The 20,351-nt window shown below is 38.7% G+C and overlaps 1 pseudogene; it reads left to right on the top strand.

Moving 5' to 3' along the window:
* Positions 1-274: 274 nt before the first annotated feature.
* LOC114895889 lies at positions 275-19,701 on the top strand (annotated as a pseudogene).
* The last annotated feature ends 650 nt before the right edge of the window (positions 19,702-20,351 follow it).

Genomic DNA, 20,351 nt, shown 5'->3' with positions numbered 1-20,351 from the left:
TTTACTATGTTTCAGGAATATACCAGGAATATGGGAGGGAAGTAAAAAGGAAAAAAAGTCTCATCCACTCATGGATTTTGCTTGGGGTGGGCGCAGACAGACTATAAACAACAATTAACAAGTGAAAATACATAGTATTTCACCACATGGAATAAGTGAAAAATAGAGCAAGGAAGGTGGGGTGGGGGAGGGGCAGTTGTAATTTTAAAGAGTGGACAGGAAAGGCCTTATTGAGAAGGTGATGTTTGAGGAAAGATCAAAAGAAAATAAGGGAATGAACCATGTAACAATCTGGTACAAGTGGCATGAGTGTGCCTGGTGTTGGAGGGAAGATGAAGAGGTCCCTGCGGCTCGTGCAGGAAGAGCCCAGGGAGAAAAGCAGAAGATTGAGTTAGAGGGTAAGGGGAGGCCGAGGGCAGGGAAGACCAAACAGGGCCTTGAAAGCCTTGGTAGGGACTTTAGCTTTTACCCTCAGTGAGATGTGAAGCCTCTGGAGGGTTTTGTGCAAAGGAGCAGCAAGATTTTGGATTTTCACAGAAGCATTCTGGCTGTTGAGGTGAGTACAGATTGAAGGGGAGCAAGGGCTGAAAGAAGGAGACCACTCAGGAGGCTACTGCAAGAATCCAGGAAGAGCGCTGAGAGCTGCTTCCACCAAAGTGGTAGCAGTTTATGCAAATGAGCCAGTAGGGAAGGTGGGAATGATGATGCAGGAGAGAGGGGAAGGTTGCTGATTCACTGTCTTTGAGTAGGGGGGAAGGGATAGGATCTAGTGCACAAGCTGCAGAGATACAGAGCTTGGTATGTTTCATTCCAAGGAAGGAAGGCAGAGAATATGCACAGATACTGGCAGGTGACTGTGCTGGTGGCCAGGGGATCTGTGGATATTCTTCTCTGATTACTCCTATTTCTCAGTGAAATAGGACACAAGGGCTGAAAAGGAAAGAGGGAAGGAGGTATTGGTGGCTTGAGGAGGAGAAGGTATGAAACAGTGGATTAGGAGAGTAAGCGAATGAAATTGGTCTTCACAACTCACGATACATTTGAAACAGTTCTCTAAACATTTTGCTCCTGAATCTATGTACATGAAGAAAGCATAATTTTGAAGCCAAGTAATTATCAATGCCTATCTATCTTTATTATCCATATTCTATTCTGGAGAGAGAAAGAAAATTCTGCCTGCTAGTAAAGGTAGATGTGCCTAGGAAATGTATAGCTCAGTGTGAATGAAATGTTGGCAGATTTGTAGCTTTCTTATGTTTTCGCAGAAACTAGATTGAGGTTCTCTGTTTTGAATTCCTTCTTTATTACAAGACTACCTTCAAAAGAGATTCAGCACATTATAAATTTAAATGCAGTTATTATTATGTGTATTTCCCATTTACCTGTACTCTAAGATTATAGCTGAAGTAAAAACTTAAGGGAAGAAATTAATGTCATAGAGGGAAAAAAATACTTATTTAAGAGGCTGGAATGTTAGAATTTTTTCCAAAAAGACCATTAATTTTCTAATGACCAACTGATGTGGAAAGCTTAGAAAAGATAAGTGATTTTTTTTTTCATAGCCTGCAGATACCAGCTAATAAAATCATCTGAAATAAATAAGGGTGCAAGTTGTGTCATAAACATGCCAAAATTATAAATTTATAAAACCTCTGATGAGGTGGCAAGGAGACTAATTATCATTTTATATTTCTTCTATTGACGCAACTCAGGAAAATAGCAAAGCAAGCTTGGTATTATACAAGACATGAGCAGTGTGTTGGTTCTCCTAAAATATCTTCTCCTAAAACTCTGTATTTGAGAAAAAAAGAATTCATACCTAAATTACCACATTATTGGACTACACTTACAGGTATATATTTTTCCAGAATCTAAAACTTTTTTAAATGTCTCATCATCCCAAATACCCCTAATTCGGGATCTCTCCGTGTCGATATTCCAAGATGGGTACCTCCTGCACCCCCAGCATGTTGATCCAAAGAACAGGTGTCTTTACAACAGATACATTTTTAAATGATGTCGTAATGGGTTTTCTCTTTGTATGTGGGGGGATGGCAGATTATTATTTAAGAAGATTAGGCCACTTCCTGTAATAATTGCTGCTCATGTTTGGGAATAAGATTTTTTAAAAATCATTAGGAATATTTAAAGCCAACTGAAGACTCGATACACTCTACCTTTTGGTGTGAATGAGGCAAAATTAACCAAATTAACTTGCTGGTTCTTAAGCAAACATTCTGGGTTCTAAATATGCTGTTCCAATTACTCTTGTTTTTTAAATTTTTGGCTGCCTTGGGTCTTCGTTGCTGCGCGCTGGCTTTCTCTAGTTGCTGAGAGCAGGGACTACTCTTCATTGCGGTGCGCAGGCTTCTCATTGCGGTGGCTTCTCTTGCTGCGGAGCTCGGCCTCTAGGTGCGCAGGCTTCAGCAATTGTGGCATGCGGGCTGAGTAGCTGTGGCTCACAGGCTCTAGAGCGCAGGCTCAGTAGTTGTGGCGCACAGGCTTAGCTGCTCCCTGGCATGTGGGATCTTCCTGGACCAGGGCTCGAACCTGTGTTCCCTGCATTGGCAGGTGGATTCTTAACCACCTCACCACCAGGGAAGTCCCTCCAATTACTCTCAAAGACAGGGGAATGTAGTTACAATTCCTAGGCAGAACTATTTATTCTGCTTAGTTCAAGTTTTGGTTTTAAATGGCTTTAGGCAGTTTTTCACTCTTGGGCAAGGGCTGTCCAGCAATTCTCAGGTAGGTTTGACTTTTTCCAGATGGGCAGTTTTAAAAATATTGGTTGAAAATGAGTAATACAAATAAATGTTCAGATTAGATCCAACCCATGATCATGAGGGCCTTTGGTTCTGTGGATGTACTGAGGGAAGCTTGTCCTCTGAAGCTGCTTCTCTATAGGTTAAGAATGCATACCAAAGCAACCTGATTTAAAGAAGCACTACATTATTAATGCTTGAAATATTATGGGGGGGAGGGACCCAGATTTTAACGTAAAAAAATTGTAAAGGGCTATTCATATTTTCAGCCCATGTTACCACTTGAAGTAAAAAGAATTTTTATAGCTCACTGAAATGCTTTATTATTTATCCTAAATTTGTCTTTTCATTCCTTCACAGAAAGGAAATGTGACAAATAAGAAAAAATTTCAGTCATAATGCCCCAATATAAAATATTCCTTATAAATAAGTTTTAAAAAATAATTGCTGAACTGAGCATCTTGTTTTATTCGCCTCTCATTTGCACATATAATTGAAGGTTGGCTGTGCTACACTCCAAATTTCATTCTGCTTCCATCAACCATGTTCAAACTTCCAAAGTTTCTCAGGTTTAAATTTCCTTGCTTTCTGATAATAGTGCATCTATTTTGTGTGAAAGAGGAGAGAGCATGCCTTATGTTGATTATTTAAATACACATCTAATCCTAAAGCCTTATGTGCATCATTGATATCAAACAGAAGCTATAAAACCTGGGGAAACTTAGAGCCAGCCCAAGTAAGCGTCTTTGTTTGGAGCTTGTTAGATCTTCCTCAGGAAAATGGAGTCTGTGTTGGCCTCTGCCTCTGTGTCTGGGAGAACTCTGTCCACATGCCTAATGGGGTGCCATTACAGACCACTACCATCATTCTCAGCTTCTCCAGGGTAGGCGCTCACCTTACTTACTTGTCCATCATGTAAGTACCTATTCAGTACTTACAGATATTAAATACTGAATACATCTTTGTCAAATTGATAAATAATTCCATAAGCCAGGGTGTTTGAACTTGATGACCTTAAAGTTTCTTTTCTGATCTAAAATTCTATGATTTCTATTTGTCTCAACCTCTACCTATAGATTTTAAGAAATCCTAAGGATGTTTACTTAATGAATAATATACAAAAGTTGCCAATTTGGTCATTAATGAGGTGTTAATCCTTTTCCTGCATTATTTTAGTGATTTAAGACCCAGAGTGAAGTAAAATCCTGTTAATAGTTATTCTAGATCAGTGCTGTCCAATAAAAATAAAATACAAGCCAAAAAATACAAACCACAAATGTAATTTAAAATATTCTGGTAGCCATTTCAAAACAATTAAAAGAAACAGGCTTAAATTAATTTTAATATATTATTTAACGCCATATATCCAAAAATATTGTTTCAACATGTAATTAATATAATTAAGATATTTTACATTTTTGGTGTGTGTGTTAAGTCTTCAAAATCCAGTGTGTATTTTACACTTGTACACCTCAATTTGGACTACTCACATTTCAAGTGCATATGTGGCTAGTCAGTGGCTGTTCTTTTGACAACACAGTGTTACAGCCTGTTGTTCAAGTGCTCTATGGACCAGGAGCTTGTTAGAAATTCAAATCCTTGGAATCAGAATCTGCATTTTAACAACTACTCCAGGTAATCTGTATGGACATTAAATTTGAGGAGGGAGTATACAAATTCTTTTTCCAGTGAAACTTTGCTTTGGATATTTTTATAACTTTCTCTTTTCCTTTTTTGTTTTGGGCCACACCATGTGGCATGAGGGATCTAGTTCCCCGAGCAGGAACCCATGCCCCTTGCAATGGAAGTGCGGTGTCTTCACTACTGGACTGCCAGGGAAGTCCCCCACGTTTTTAATTTGTATAAATTTTTCATGTGTCATGCTTCCTGGGTTTCCCACTCCCCACTTTTAAAATAACTTGTTTTTTATTCTAGTTACAAAAGCATAACCTGTTTATATAGAAAAATTTGAAATTAATTTTTCTATAAAATAAAATTTTTCTATAAAAAAAATCACTTGTCATCCTACCAACCAGAGATAACTACTATTGACATTTTGGGTGTTTATCCTGCCAGTCTATAAAATATTGTTTATTAATTTTATAATACACAAATAAATTCTTATAATTAAAACAATAACATGTAAAATGAGGTGCCCTCAACTACTTCCTCAAATGCAGTCCCCTCCTGATCCATTCACCAGGTAAAGGACATTTGGGTTGTTTCCAGTTTTGGGTGATTATAAAGTTGTTATAAACATTGGCTTTCAGGTTTTGGGGTAAATATGTGGGAATGAGATTGCTATTAGAAAACTTTTTTAAAGGCTGCATTGTACTTCAGCATTTGAAGGTATATGAATATATATTCACTTATTCATTCAATTAATGAATATTGAATACTAATGCTGTATTAGGCAATGAGAATATAGCGAACGTAGTATTGGTCAGCATTGGTCCCAATCCTCATAGAATTTTTTTTTTTTTTTTGCGGTACGCGGTCCTCTCACTGTTGTGGCCTCTCCCGTTGCGAAGCACTGGCTCCGGACGCGCAGGCTCAGCGGCCATGGCTCACGGGCCCAGCCGCTCCGCGGCATGTGGGATCTTCCCGGACTGGGGCACGAACCCGTGTCCCCTGCATTGGCAGGCGGACTCTCAACCACTGCGCCACCAGGGAAGCCCTAGAATTTGTTTTTAATCAAATCCCTATTAATAGACATTTAAGTTATTTCCAATTCCCCTATCATAAACAATGAGTTTTAAAATTTCAATTCAGTCATCTGCTGTCTACCCAAAATTTTCCTTGGAGTTTTCAAGGGAAAAAATGAGCAACCAGGCAGTCTCGGTTGAGAGAGTCACCCGACTCTAACCACAGCACTGGTTAGAGGTGGGTGGGAGGTGGGAGGGTAGAATCTAACCTCAGGTAGCTGTTGCATGTTAATTCTAGGTTAATGTGGAGAACCTGGGATCATCCTTCATCTTCCTAGGCCAGTGGTTTTCAAACCTTAGTGAATACCAGGATCACCTGGTGGGCTTGTTAAAACAGAGATTCCTGACCCCACTTTTGATTCAGTAAGCCTGAGATGGGCTCATTAATTTGCATTTTTAACGAGTTCCCAGGGACATATTTTGAGACTGCCCTAGGCTATTTCTGGGAGTTTCTGAGCCTGATATCTTAAATTTGGACTCTCCATCAGTGGTTAGGAATTCAGAGATCTAGAAGTAGCTATCTTTGAAGTTACTGGAGAAGTTATTAATGCAGATGAAACATCTATGGGCCTAGAGGCTCCTTTGTAGGATCACCTGACAACTCCAGTTCCTTGAATTTTATTTCTTTTCCTCTCGACTACTATATCTTCACGCAGATTTTCCCGAGTTACGCTGGTTGGTAGGGGAGCCTGTCCTCTGGCACTCTCAGCGCCATCAGTAGGCAGGGAGGGACTCCAGTTGAAGGGTTCTTCCGGAGCCGTGCCTTAATATCAAGCTCCAGTTTCCTCATCTGGGTTAGAGATGATTGGGTTTCCAGCTGCAGGAGCCTAGTGATAATGGCAAGGCATTTACCTGACTTCAGAAGGGCTGAGACGAGACATGCTTACCCTGGATTTGGGGGGATCTTGAGGATATGAGCTAGCTCTGGGAGCTGCAGGGCCCAGGTCCCCCAGGCAGAGGAACCACACAGTTCTAAGAGTTGCTGGTAAGTGTAAAGCTAACTCAGAGAAGGCTTTTTGGTTTTCTTCCCTTAGCTGGTTTGGTGGGCAAGTTCAAATGAGGGATATGTGGGTTCATTCCCCTCATAGTGGTTTGAACCCAGTTTGAATCCAGCCACTCACTAACTCCACTGCTAACTAGTTCTTGGAAATTTTCCTCATCTGTAAAATGAGGACAGTACCCCCGTCCCTCAGAGTTACTATGAGGACTAATACAGTAACATATGTAAAGCACCTTGTTAGCTCAGTACTCGACACACAGCAGGACCCTCTTTATCTTCTGGGAGCGTGGGTCAGAGTGAAGTTGTGGCACATCATGCTGTGGGACTTTCAGTGGACTCATCACAAAGGATGTTTGATTTTCTTTGTATGTAAGGGTACTGGCATTACTACCTCTGGAAAATGAGGCTAGCTAGCATTGGGGGCCTGCTGTCAAGTCACTCACAAGCATACACGTTCTCTAGAGAGGAGGTAAGACTGGAGCCTATAATAGCTGCCAGGATAAGAGCCTGGGAGAGTAGGAATGTAAGGTCAATTTAGAAGAATGAGAGTATAGGTTGGCATGACAAAACCGTGCTTTCATTTGTCATTCCCAGATACTCTAAAAGGTTAATAATACTTGTAAGTTCACTATATACATTATTCCAACAACCTGACTTATTTGCAGTTCAGTACCTATGTTTATACTCCAATTTTATGTTTTACTAGTCAGGAATCTTTTCCTGTTGTCTTAGGCATATCTCAGTCAGTGAAAATAATTTCCCCCCAGGTCAGAAACTTACTCAAAGAATAAAATAACCAGAAGCCTGCTTTTAAAAAAGTCTGTAAAATGAAAACTTTGGATACAACAGAGTATTTGTGAAGGTGTTTTTTTAAAAATAAAAAGTCCTTAAAAAAAAAAAAAAGGATAAAAACAAACTCCACTGGAAGAGGAAACAGTAAATCATTTCAGAATGGAATGTACAGAGTGCACTCCCATCCCCACACTCCTACTGTCCTCTCTGAGTTCCTGCTACTTTTGTTGAAGACGCATCATGGATGTGAATCTTCATACAGTCTTCTGACTCTGCTCCCGTATCTCCCATACTTAGTGGAAGGGAAGATGGGTGGTGCTGTTCCCTAGGACTTCAAATGCTTCAAAGGAAGCATTTTCTCACTGAAATGATGTTAAAAATGGTGTTTGGGTTCCCTTAACTGTGAATTAGATAAATTACTGAGAGCTAGCCTGAAAAGCTAATAGCCATTTCAAGATTGTTTCTATGAGAAACACATTTGTAGGTCCAAAAATTGGCTAACGACCAACAAACATTTGAAATACAATCTGTTATAGATTGGGAAATGACTGAATATTTTTAAAAAATTGATTTATACAACTTCTTTCAAGTGTGCAGTAAGCCACAAGCATTTCTTGAGTCCCTGAACATGTTGCATTAACAAATGTAGTGTAGTACCTGTACTAACATATCACTTAAAGTTCAGACATAACTCGGGGGTTTGTCATACTATTTGCTCTACTTCTGTGTATGTTTGACATTTTCATAATAAAAATAACATTTATTTGAAATTCTTTCAAATAAAAATACTGCATTTCATTAAAAAAAACCCTTTCAAACATAAATTTCAAAATTCCTCAGGGGATCAACCTAGGGCAAAATTGGGAGGCAATACTTGAATTTTGAATTGCATCCATAATATAGACAGCAAATCAGCTATCAAAATGTTGAAAACATTTGAAATAATGGACCTATTTTAAAGCCTCCAAAATCTCCTATCAACGTTGTTTATAATTAAGAATCTTTCAAATGCCTAAGTAAAAAAAACAAAACATTGCAATTGATGTAAAAAAGGAAAATGAAATTCATCTTTCAGTATATTTATCTCTTTAAGAGGTAGCTTGATAAAAGTATACTAGACTTCCTAAAATATAATTTTATTAAATTCAGAGTTAAAACATTTACTCTTTAGATATCTACAGCCAACTAATAAATTTCCTATAACATCTTTCATATATTTTAGAAACAAAATATTTTAAAAACCTACAATGTCATGATGAAAAAGAGAGCAATAATTATAATAGAGCAATAATTATAATAGACAAAATAATAAATGAAATATGATATGCCTTCTGCTATGTACCTATGAGTTATACCAAATAATCATTACAACAGATGTCCTTAGAGAACAAAGGAGAATGAGAAAGTATAAAGGTAGAGGAAGGCATGGAAGATATTTTCTGTTATCATCTACTGTGTGGTCTTTCACTGCACTATTTTTTAAACAAAAAAAGGTTTCTCCCAGGGCAAGCCCCACTTCAAATGTCCCCTTACCCTCCTGACTAGAGAATAATGTGTTTGTGTAGTATATGATTTCATCAGACAAGGCTGTGAACACATGTGATTTATTCAATGATCCTATTCTGCTTCCTTTTAAAGATAAAGAATGCATTTAAGTCGATTGTGTATGAGACTGTGGTCATTCCTTCCTTAGAAGGCTCCATTCAAACAGAGAATAACATTACCTTATTTTAAAACATTAAGAGTGTAGCCATTTCTTTGGTCTTCATTTTCCTTCCAGGCAATATCAATGAATACTTTATTTTAAAAGAGAAAAATATAAAACACAAGTAATTACTTTGAAATTGTTTTAATTTTCTTTGTATAAGCAAAACAGCCCTGTAAAACATTCACTTTTCAAAAATCTTTATATATAAACAACAGTGTAGGATGGAAGAAACAACTAAAAACAACACAGCCACCCACACAACAGCTCCTAACAGTAGGTCCCGTCAGGGTGCAGCTCTCATGAAAACAAGCTGCTCACATTCCCAGAACCACAATCCCCAGGGAGGAATCTTGTCCTCTTTAACTTGCTGGGTGGTAGAGCCCAGAGGAATTACTCAAACTATGAAAATCCCAAAGCATGGTCACCTAGGGGGAAATAAGGAGACATATGACTTGAGCATGATAATTATTTTCTTGTAGTAATAGTAAAGAAAACAACCTTAAGTGGTAAAGGCTGCATGAGTTCCAACTTCAACAGGTAGCTAACTGTGTATGTATTTTCCAGACACAGCATTTGTTAGCTAAGGCAGAACACACAATGTATACTTGCCACTGTCTTTCAAATAATATTCTCTAAAGTATTCACATTTATTGATTATAGATACATGTAAGTGGTATTTAAAATAATAAAACATAGTAAACACCAGACATACTGTTCTAGGTACTTCATATAGTTTATTTCACTTAATCCTCACAGTAACCCTATGAGGTAAGAACAATTATTATTCATGTTTTACCAAAAAAAAAATCTAAGTCATACAGAAATTTAATTATTTGACCAAGATCACATAGCTAGAATGCAAAACTAGGTACCTTGTCTCCAGAGCTCTTGCTTTAAATTTAGCTCCAGTTCTGTCTCATGAAATTGGATTTTTAACCCGACTATCACAGAACTATTCTTCCAAGACTATAAATTCTGTTTCTTCTCTGTGAACTTCCACCTCTTCCAATGAAAATGAATAATTGTTCATCTTCTGCCTCCCAATTCACCTTCTGGTTTCACCTGCTTCCGTGTACAATCTGGACCCCTAGTCATTTCAACTATGCCCTCCTCCCCAACTCCTCCCCAGGCCTCTCCTACACAGTCAAACCAAGGTAGTCGCCTGCACCGGCTGTCTCTGTTCCTACCACTGCTTCCCAGCAGTGAAGCATTACTGCTGATCCAAGTATTAATGGTCCCAATTCTCCACCCCTGTGTGAACTCATGCCCTTTGCCATGTCACTTTGCAGCTTCTCTAAAAGGTGAATTCTATTTCCCGCCCCCTTGAATCTGGGCTTGGTCACACAACCTGCTCTGTCCAATATGAGGCAGAGGCAGAAGTGCCAGTGTGTCAGTTTGGAGTCTAGGCCTCAAGAAGCCTTGTATGTTTCTGCTTGCCCTCTTAAAACTCTTCTTCCATACAAGAAGAAAACAAAAACATCTGAAAAAAACAAAAACACTAATTCGAAAAGATACATGTACCCCAATGTTCACAGCAGCATTATTTACAATTGCCAAGATATGGGAGCAACCTAAGTGTCCATCAAAAAATGAATGGATAAAGAAGATGTGGTATATACATCCAATGGAATACTACTCAGCCGTAAAAAAGAATGAAATTTTTCCATTTGAAGCAACATGGATGGACTTTAGCATTATGCCAAATGAAATGTCAGAAATTCCACTTATATGTGGAATCTAAAAAATACAACAAACTAGTGAATATAGTTTAAAAAAAAAGCAGACTGACAGATATAGAGAACTAGTGGTTACCAGTGGGGAGAGGGAAGGGGGAGGGGCAATATAGGGGTTGGTGATTAAGAGGTACAAACTATTATGTATAAAATAAGCTACAAGAATATACTGTACAACACAGAGAATATAGCCAATATTGTATAATAACTATAAATGGAGTACAGCCTTTAAAAAATGTGAATCACTATATTGTTCACCTGTAACTTACATATAATATTGTACACCAACTATACTCCAATTAAAAAAATGCTGCAGTGAAAAAAACCCAAAACCAAACTCTTCTTCCATCTCCATGAGAAAGGCAAGCCAAAGAGTCCCAGGAGGATGACAGATATGTGAAACAGAACCCAGCCCAGAGGAAAACCCACATTAGGCTTTCAGATATATGAGCAAGCCCAGCTGAGATCAGCCAACCTTCAGACACTTGAGCTATAATAATAATTACTGTCTTAAGCCATTGTGTTTTAGAGTGTTTATTATGCAGTAAAAACTGAGACATCTACCTCAACTTTCTTTCTTGCACTCCCAACCTACTGCAAAAAAGTATCCTTTGTTTTTTTCTTGCCTTTGTTCTCTCACCACTTATTTTCATTATCTGTACCAATTCTCTCTTAATTGACACCAAAAACCTCTAATGGTCAGTCCTATCGCTTGGCTCTCTCATCCACCTTGGCCTCTGTATAGCACCTGACACCTCTGTTAAATTTCCCCTTCCTTGATTGTATGGCACTAGTCTCAATTTCTTCGATTATTTCATGTACTTCAGGGGCTTATCTTCTCTTCCACTCTTCTGGGAGGTTATTCATTCCCCCTAACAGCAACTGTCATTCATTTGACTCACACATCTTTATCTCCACCCCCAATCTCCCTTCTAAGCTCTAGTTCAATTGGTTCTCAAACTGTAGTTTGCATTAGAATCACCCAGAGGGCTTACTGATATTCAGATTGCTCGGGCCCCACTCCTCAAGTTTCATATTCAGTTAGTCTGGGGCGGGGCCTGAGAACTTACATTTCTAAGAAGTTCTCAGGTAATGCTGATGCATCACTTTGAGAACCACTATTCTAGTTTCATATTTCTAACAGTCTCCACCTGGTTATCCACAGGTGCCTCAAAAATCACATACAGTGTCAATTAGAGGTTTTTTATTGTAAGCCCTAGGAACCAACTTGGGCTAACTAAAGCAAAACAAGAATTTATCAGGGAGTTCACAGAATCAATGTGAAGGCTGGTAAACCATGTTCCAAATAAGAAAGGAACAGGAAAAGAGACTGCTTGACAGTAGGAGCCTTACCTCTAAGTCTGCAGAAGTAAACAAGTGTTTCTTGTGTTCTTGAGTCCCTCTGTTCAAGATCAATTCCAAGTGAGAGTCCTTTACCCACCCCCAAGTTGTACCAGGGCAGTGATAGAAAGGATTATGGTGGAAGTAGCCACTAAGGACTCTTCTTTCATACTGTCTTAGTTCAGACCCTCATAATCAAGCAGGTAGATTACTACAACAACCTCTTAACTGGTTTTCTTGTCCCTAATCTAACCTCCAATTCATTCTCCTCATCATCTTCAGTTATCTCTTTAAAACGTGTCATTTTCTGCTTTGCCTTGTATGGTGTCGTGTTCCTGTCTTGTTTTAAGTAATATGTGCAAGTGGTTGGGACACTTTTGCCTTAGCAGACTGATAAAACGGAAAAGTAGTTTTAGAAGGTAGAGAATACATCCTATTATAAAATGAAGATCGATCTAATTAACCTAGTAACCAGGAAACGATCAGAAGTGGTCCCAAAGTTTTGCATAGAGACCCCTCTAGGAGCCTTTAAGAGATCAGTATCTCGCTAGACTAAAAACTTCCTCATCAAAAGGACCCAGTCCTCATTGTATCACCAGCACCAGCTCATAACAGGCACTTAAGAAGTCATCTCCAGTGCTTCCCTGGTGGCGCAGTGGTTGAGAGTCCGCCTACCGATGCAGGATACGGGTTCGTGCCTCGGTCCGGGAGGATCCCACATGCCGAGGAGCGGCTGGGCCCGTGAGCCATGGCCGCTGAGCCTGCGCGACCGGAGCCTGTGCTCCGCAACGGGAGGGGCCGCAACAGTGAGAGGCCCGCGTACCACCAAAAAAAAAAAAGAAATCGTCTCCAGGCCCTCCTTACTTTGGATTACTGTCTGTATTAGCCTCCTGATTCCCTGGTTTGCAGTCTCTACCTGCCTGTCTCCTCACTACCAAATCCTTCCTGTATAGCACTGCTAAATCAAGCCAATCATCATTTCCTGCTCAAAACTTTCTGACTCCCCAAAACATACGTGCCAACTCTAAACTCCTCAGTATTCAAACCCTTCCATAATCTGGTTCCAACCAACTTTTCTAGGCTTTCTTCCACTCCTTACATATACTGTCAACCAGTCTAGACGAATAAAATTTCTTTAACCTTTTCTGCTCTTGTTGATTTGGTTCCACTTTTTGGAATGTGTTTGTTGCATATGTCTATCCTACCCTACCTCCAAAGTCTAGTTAAACACCTGTCAGTGTTCCTAATCTTTTTTTTTTTTGCGGTACGCGGGCCTCTCATTGCTGTGGCCTCTCCCATTGCGGAGCACAGGCTCCAGACGTGCAGGCTCAGTGGCCATGGCTCACGGGCCCAGCCGCTCTGCGGCATGAGGGATCTTTCCGGACCGGGGCACGAACCCGTGTCCCCTGCATCGGCAGGCAGACTCTCAACCACTGCGCCACCAGGGAAGCCCTTCCTAATCTTTTTTAATCCATGAATCACATCCCAGGTTCTTTTGGTCATGTCTTCTTGTACCCCATACCCCTTAATTCCAGCTTAAGGATTTTCTATTTGAAGATTTTTAAAATTAATGTTTTGTTTGTATAAATACTTCATAAGAGTTCAACACATACTATCTTAAACTATCATTATATACTTGTATTATTTGTTTTACCAGATTTTAAGAGCATTAAGCTTTCTATTACTAATTAATTTTCTGTATTTCCCAGAAATTACTCTAGTGCCTTACACATAGTAGTGATGAGTACAATCTGTTGAACAAATGAAAAAATGTTTATAATATAGGGCTAGTGTTTGAAGTTGATCCCCTTTAGATAGCAGCCAATGGCTGTGCCGGGAATTTCTGAACTGCTGGAATCAGGGGGTATAAATCTTGGTAGCTTGTAACTAGAAGGTGAGTCTAAACCAAAGATGATCAGGTTGTAGTCAAATGCCAGAAGGCCAGACACATGCATCAAGTAAAAAGATCCAAAGGTCAAACCTGAGATGAAATGTAGAGCAAAGGGTATGGAATCAGGCAAAGACGCAGTAGAAGCAACAACAGTTTAAAACAGGTTGATGGGGATCTGGGATAGTGGACTTCATCGCACTTACCAAATCAAAATGAGTGGTTTGTTGGTACAATGGAGTTGCCTAAGAATCAGAAGTTGGGCTGGCAGCTATTTATCATTTCTAGCAAAGAAACACATACATGGAAATAAATTTATGATAGCAAACATAGTAAAATATAAACAGGCCTGCGTTGAGGGGTAGATTTAATCTGAGCTCCATTTTCTTGCTTCTGCCCTGTCATCTCAATTTATTTCACACCTTTGCACAAGTTCACATCCGAGTTCTAATGTATTTTTTGATTCCTTTATATTATGGATAAAGAAAAACATTTTAAGAGATATAGTATCATAGTACTCAATACCAAATAGAAAAATTCAGAAAAAAATTTTTGCTATAGTTTTTAGACTTTTAATCTACCAATCAGTAAAGCTACAATAAGAAAACTATACCTAATAACCATTGATTTTCCTACATTGACTGTTCATGGACTGGAAAATTCCAAGAATATTTCACAAAGGTTTAAAAAAATTTAATGTAAATTTAAAAAATCCTAATTATAAGAAATGCATATTTTATTATTGAGAGCTCTGAAGAATTTAATTCCTACAACCTACCTTGCCCTATAAACCATTTGTTTTGTTTGCCTGTCAATCTGTGAGGTTGGCGTGAGGAGCAAAAACGCACAGTGTTTCCTTGTACTAATTAGCAGCAAGCATTGTGGCAAAAACAAACGTCCACATGAAAAGCACAGCAAAATTCACTTTAAATCCTACTGTAAATATGCAAAAGTCCTTTGCATGAAGTCCTCTACAAAAGTCATCTGCATTTATTTTTATTGTAAAATAAGTTTTATTTTGAATTAAATGCTGAATGAAGTATACTTTTAAAACCTATGTTATTCTTTCTGATATTACTGAGAGAAGGATAAACTCCCATATTAATTTCTTTAAAATTTAATATTTGGCAAGCAACATAGAAGAGCAGGAAGATCACTTACCAAGGAGCTACGTTACCTGGGTCCCACTTACACTTGGGGTCTTAGGCAAGTTATTTATTCTAAGTCTCAATTTCCTCATAATAAAATCTAAAGACTTGAATTAGTTCAGTGGTTCTTGCAAGGAAGATGCTTTGGAACTGCCTGTGGATATTTCTGACTTGGTTGATGTGAGAAGGGAGGGCCTGGGTAACTGTGACTTTATAATATTTCATAAGTGATTCTAATGCATATTACTGCCTAAGAACCAATGGTCTAAATAATTTCTTGGGTCCTTTGCGATTCTAAAACTCTACTTTTTACATCCAATCAATGGACTTTTAACAGCTCCTAGCTTTCATCATTATTCTCTTCTTAATAAGTGTATTTTAGGAAATAGAGAAGCTGTAATTATTATTATTAATAATAATTTATTCTAAATTATGAATAATAGCTTACAGTTACTGAGTGCTTACCAGTTCTAAGATATTAACTCATTTAAAATATGTAATTTAATCCTCACAATCACACTGTGAGGTAGGAACTAGTATTATTATCTGTGTATTACAGATGGGAAAACTGAGGTACAGAAAGTAATTTGCCCAAAATCACAGAGCAGGTAACTAGGGAAATTGGGCCGGAGAGCCTGAACTCTTAACCAGTATGCTACGCTGCCATGCAATAAATGAACTATACGTACAAACATACCTAGCCCTGTTCCCCATACACACAGCACTGCTTTCCCTGCTACTTTTGGGGGAAAAAAAGGGTGTGTTTTTAGAAATTTGTGGGATCAGAAATGATGGAAAGGGGAAGCTGGGAAAGGCAAGAATGAAATGACTTAAGTGAGCTGAGCCTAAGACCCCTGTCCTGAGTGACAACAACTAGAGACAACTTGGATTCACAAAGACCTCTAAAAAGGGTAATTACGTGTAGGAATGATTCCCCTTCCGTTATCATTTCATTCCATAATGTTTAAGACATGTTCTTTTTGACTGATCAAATATTAATTTTAAAAACATTAGAAATTTACCTTATTGGATGGACTAGACCCAAAACCATAAAGTAAAACAGGAAAGTAAGTACAAAAGCCAAGTTAGAGAGTCAGAGAGGGTAATAATTGAAATGATCCAGCCTAATACTAATTTTTGGTATACAAAGAATTTATAACACTATACCTTGGCTTATTAAGTATGAGATTCAGATGGTAGAGACTAATACATTATAAGGATAACCTTCTCTTCCCAACAGTATAGATAAAGAATAATCTAGCTGAGGTTGGTGGTCCTGAATTTACAGTGTTAAATGCCAATCTGCATAGCAGTTATTTTTTCTGTCTGGGTGCACTCAGCAATCTGGGAGCAGATACCCAGTTAGAGCTGTTGTTTTGTCAGGTAAGTGATATCAGGGCAACAGGGCAAAGGAGATGTGGTTCCTGGCAAGAGAGTGGTAATTTAAAATAGAACGCAGCAGGGGATGAAAGAAGTGAAGGCAGGAGAAGGCTGATAGGGAATAAGAAGAGAAGTCTATGGACTGGAGGTCCCAAGTCAGAGAAACCTGAGAAGGGTGAGAGGCTGCAGCAGAGTGAGGAAGAGTACTGGAAATGAGATGTTAGGGAACTGAGAATGGCTGTACTGGGAGTAACTGAGTGACAGAGCTAGGATGAAAGTTCTGGCCAGACAAAGTCAAGTCTGCATTTATGAGGTTAGAGGTGAAACAGATTGGGTGTATGACAAATCCAGGATGTGGCAATAGAAGCGAGTGGGTGAAGATCACGTCAAGGAACTCTGAGGCTGGTGCTGGGTGAGCTCTCTACTTGGGTGATGAATTCACTCAGGATGACGGGAGGAACGCAGGTAAAGAGGAGGACGTAAGCCACGTGTCATAGTCATTAATAAATTAAGTCTTGCAAGCCTCTGAATATGCTTAGTACAGGGGACTGGGTATTCGAAAAAGGTATCCTTCCCCCTTATCTATGAGTTTTCTTAAGACTAATCTTTGCTCTACTTTTTAGATTTGGCAAGAACCTCTGCTTCACATTTTCATCTTAAGGAGAGGTCTTCTCTGCTAAAGTCGAATGGAAAATGAAATTACCTGCTAATTCAGGCAAGAAAAATCTCAGCTCCCTACTCTCATAAATTTGTGAAAATAAATTGTTTAAAAACAAATTACAACTCAGTTGCCCTAGTTCTGGTTTGAAAACATCTGGTGAGACCACTGGGTACAGTTTCCCACTACCCTTTTTTTTTTTTTTCTTTAGGTATAAAAACACACATACAAAGGTTTCTTAAAATCTTGAAAGAACAGGGTGGCATGCTATTTACTGACAGGCTGACCTTTACACAAAGAACCCCAACCTTCAACAAGCTGAAATTACTGTTACAGATGCCTTCAGAATATTGTCTTCTTCAGAAAGCATCATGTTTTGTCCAAGTCATACAGAAGTGGCTATATTATGGACACCATTTGGTCACCAAATGGTGCAAGGCAGAGGGTAGGGGAAAATTATTTCTGCAGTACCAACTATAAGTCTGATACTGTACAAGGAAAAATAGGAAATGTCAAATATGATTCCTAACGTCAAGAAACTTACAATTTACTTGTCAGTTACATAATACTTTAGCCCAGAGCTATGTCTTACATTTTTTTGAATCACTCACAGCATCTAACACAGGACTTTATAGATATCAACAAGAAGTTAATAAAAAGTTAAAACAGCAATACAAAGTGTTTAGAATTAAGTAATAAAGTACATGTTTAATATAAATGACCAAGAGAAAACAGTTGAGCTTGTGTCATGGCAATCTATGAAAAATCTTGCTCCTATTCTAATTTTATATTTTTATTTTGAACATGTACTGACACAGGAAGGTCCCTATTCCTACTCATTGAAATCTTCAGGGAAGAAAAGAGCCAGGTCAGCTATCCTTAGAGGAAGGAATTGGAGGTCAGGCTTATCCTGCACTAGGGCATCAAAAGTAACTGAGTCCTTACCCGCAACCTTTCTCAGATAGTCAAGGAAACCAGCCTTGAGCAATAGCTCTTCTAAGCATGCAAAACTATAGGTCAACCTGTTATTGAAACCCTTTCCCTCTTGGGTTCTTTGATTTTACATTATATTGTTATCCTTCCATTCACTTATCAAAAAATTATTGAGCACCTACTATATATCAGTGATGTGTTCCTATCTATTATTTCTGATTCCTTCACTACCTCTTCATTTTTCTACCCTACCACTCACACTTTCTCAGTCCTCAGGTCTATTCTTTTATATCATTTATCTATCTATGTACCTATCTAGTCCTTCAGAAAGTGTACCAGTTCTCTGAGGTTCCCAGCCTTTAGGCTGATATCTCCCAACTTACATATCCAACATACAAGATGGAAGGTCTTTTTTTTTTATACAAACTATTCTTTTATTTATTTATTTATAAATTTTTATTGGAGTATAATTGCTTTACAATGTTGTGTTAGTTTCTACTGCACAGCAAAGTGAATCAGCTGTACATATACATATATCCCCTCTTTTTTGGATTTCCTTCCCATTTAGGTCACAAGATGGAAGGTCTTAAACATCCTGCTACTACTGCTACACCTCACTGATCATTCCTTCTGAGTATTTCCTGCTGGCATCTCTTTCTCTAGGGAAGTACTAGGTTCTGAAATTTTTTCAACACTCTTAGTTTGTCTTTTCACTCTGTACTCTATCCTTACACAATTTCATCTCCCTCTCCGTCAATCGCTAAGTTTAAGAATGAATTTATTTCTATTCTCGCTCTTTCCATGCTTTAGGTCTTCATCAAGCCTGTTGCCCTTTTATCCGGGTAACTCCTCTTCCTCTTTATTTAAATATTCGCTTAAAGTCATATTCTTCAAGAAAGTCTTTATTCTTCTCTCTAGGCTAAGTTGGACAGCTCTGCCATGTGACTTTATGTCACCCTGTCCTTTTCTTTTGAAGTATTTGTCATCTCAAATGATCTGTTTAATGGCTGTCTTGTCCACTAGACCAAGGGTCAGTAAACAACAGTCCGTGGATCAAACCCAGTCCCCCCGCCTGTTTTTTAAATAAAGTTTTATTGGAACCCAGACACTCTTTCCTATATGTATTGTTGATGATTGCTTTTGTGTTTCAATGGCAAAGTTGAGTAGTTGGGAGAGAGACCGTATGGCCTGATAAGCCTACAATTTATCTGTCCCTTTACAGGAAATTTGCCAAAACCTGCACTAGACTATTAGCATGAAGGCTGAAATCATGCCTGTCATTCTCACTTCTATATTCCCAGCACCTAGCATAATACCTGGTACGTAAGTATTTTTGGACTAATTGTATTTCAGCCTCAAGCTTTAACCCATCTTGTCAGTGATATGAATGAGATCACATTAACTGGCCTGTGTTTCGAGAAGCATTATAATCACTGCTTATCCAGATAATGATTGCAGTATTCTAGTCCAAGGCGGGTACAGAAATTAATCAAATAAAACACAAATGAATGGATTATTGCAACCACAGGTAAGTGCTCTGGAGAAAAAGAAACGCAGTACAATTCGAGTGTGTAACAGAGAACCACAATCAAATATATAGCTTGGGAAGGCTTCCCTGAGGAAGTGACCTTTGACCTGAAATTTATTTTTTACTTTTTAAAGATCTCTCTTTTTAAAAAATAATTAATTAATTAATTATTTTATTTTTGGCTGCATCGGGCCTTTGTGGCATGTGGGATTTTTCTTCATTGTGGCATGTGGGATCTTTCTGCTGCAGCGCATGGGCTTCCCTCTAGTTGTGGCACCCGGGCTCCAGAGCATGTGGGCTCTGTAGTTTCAGCACGCGGGCTCTCTAGTTGAGGTGCGTGGGCTCAGTAGTTGTGGTGCATGGGCTTAGTTTCCCTGAGGCATGTGAGATCTTAGTTCCCCAACCAGGGATCAAACCCACGTTCCCTGCATTGGAAGGCGGATTCTTTACCACTGGACCACCAGAAAAGTCCCGACCTGAAATTTAAAGAATGAACTAACTGTGCAAAAAGAGGTGGAGAGAGGAAGAGCAAACCAGGCAGAAAGAATATCACATACAGTTCTCTCTTCTTTGGAGAGAAAGAACATGGCATGTACTTGAAACTGATGTTCTTGTCAAATAATGAACAATAAAGTAAATTCCTTCAAAGTTAAGAGTAGGATCCAAAATGGAGCTAATCGGTGGGATATTTATAACAGTGTAAAATTTGAAACATTCTGTTATTGGCCGACAGTAGGAAAATGGAAAACTGTTGTGTGTCCACGGCACAGCATAT

Source organism: Monodon monoceros, unplaced genomic scaffold (genome assembly GCF_005190385.1).
Source record: "Monodon monoceros isolate NGI ecotype Baffin Bay Population unplaced genomic scaffold, NGI_Narwhal_1 Super_Scaffold_15, whole genome shotgun sequence".
Classification (NCBI taxonomy): Eukaryota; Metazoa; Chordata; class Mammalia; order Artiodactyla; family Monodontidae; genus Monodon; species Monodon monoceros.
This window is presented reverse-complemented; position numbering and strand designations above follow the sequence as displayed.